This window comes from Microcebus murinus, chromosome 1, assembly GCF_040939455.1.
Source record: "Microcebus murinus isolate Inina chromosome 1, M.murinus_Inina_mat1.0, whole genome shotgun sequence".
Lineage (NCBI taxonomy): Eukaryota > Metazoa > Chordata > Mammalia > Primates > Cheirogaleidae > Microcebus > Microcebus murinus.
This window is the reverse complement of record NC_134104.1, coordinates 21,453,515-21,454,566: the sequence shown is the minus strand read 5'-3', so window position 1 is coordinate 21,454,566 and position 1,052 is coordinate 21,453,515.

Sequence of the window (1,052 nt, the reverse complement as noted above, 5' to 3'; positions counted from 1 at the left end):
TTACAATACCCATAAGACCCCTGTTAATTCTCTGTCCTTATCTCTACTAGCCTACTGATCACAAATGCAGGAGAAAAATCTCAGGGCATTTGTTCTAGATATCCATTCTGCTTGGAATACTATTTATAAAAATATGTGCTTAGCTAATTCCTTCATCTCCTTCAGCTCTTTTCTCAGATCTGACTTTCTCAAAGGAGTCTACCTACACTACTTAATTTAGTCCTATAACTTCCTCTCTAACTACACCATCATGACACTAAAATCTTCCCTCATTTTGCTCTACTTTTTCCATTTTCAGTCATACTTGTCAATTTTAACAAGCTACATAATTTATTTATTTATTAGATTTACTGGTTATTGTGTGTCTCCTTCCACTAGAACCATAAGCTCTCTACAGCATGGAATTTTTATTTGGTTCAGCAACAATCTCAAGTAGCTGGAATATATAGCACTCAATAAATATTCATGGAATGAATACATAATGAAATAACCAAGAGAAGAAGAAAGTTTTGTATTTTATCTCATACTCCCTCTAAGAAATTTCTTATTGAGGACAAAGGTAGATAGAGTTGGTGGCATCATATAAATACAGTTATGCATCACTTCACAACAGAGATGTATTCTGAGAAATGCCTTGTAAGGTGATTTTGCCATTGTGCAAACATAATAGAGTGTATTTATAAAAAATTAGATGGTACAGACTACTATCCACCTAGGCTATATGGAATAATAGTCTAGGCTACAAATCTGCACAGCATGCTACTATATTGAGTATTGGATGGAATTGTAACACAATGGTAAGTATTTGTGCATCTAAACATAGAAAAACTACAGTAAAAGTAAAATATAAAAGATTTAAAATGTTACCTCTGTATAGGACAGTTACTGTGAATGGAGATTGCAGGACCAGAAGTTGCTCTGGGTAAGTCAGTGAGTGAATGATTAGTGAATGTTAAGGTCTAGGACAATACCTATACTACTGTAGACTTTATAAACATTGTATACTTAGCCTACACTAAATTTATATATATATATATATACATATATATATA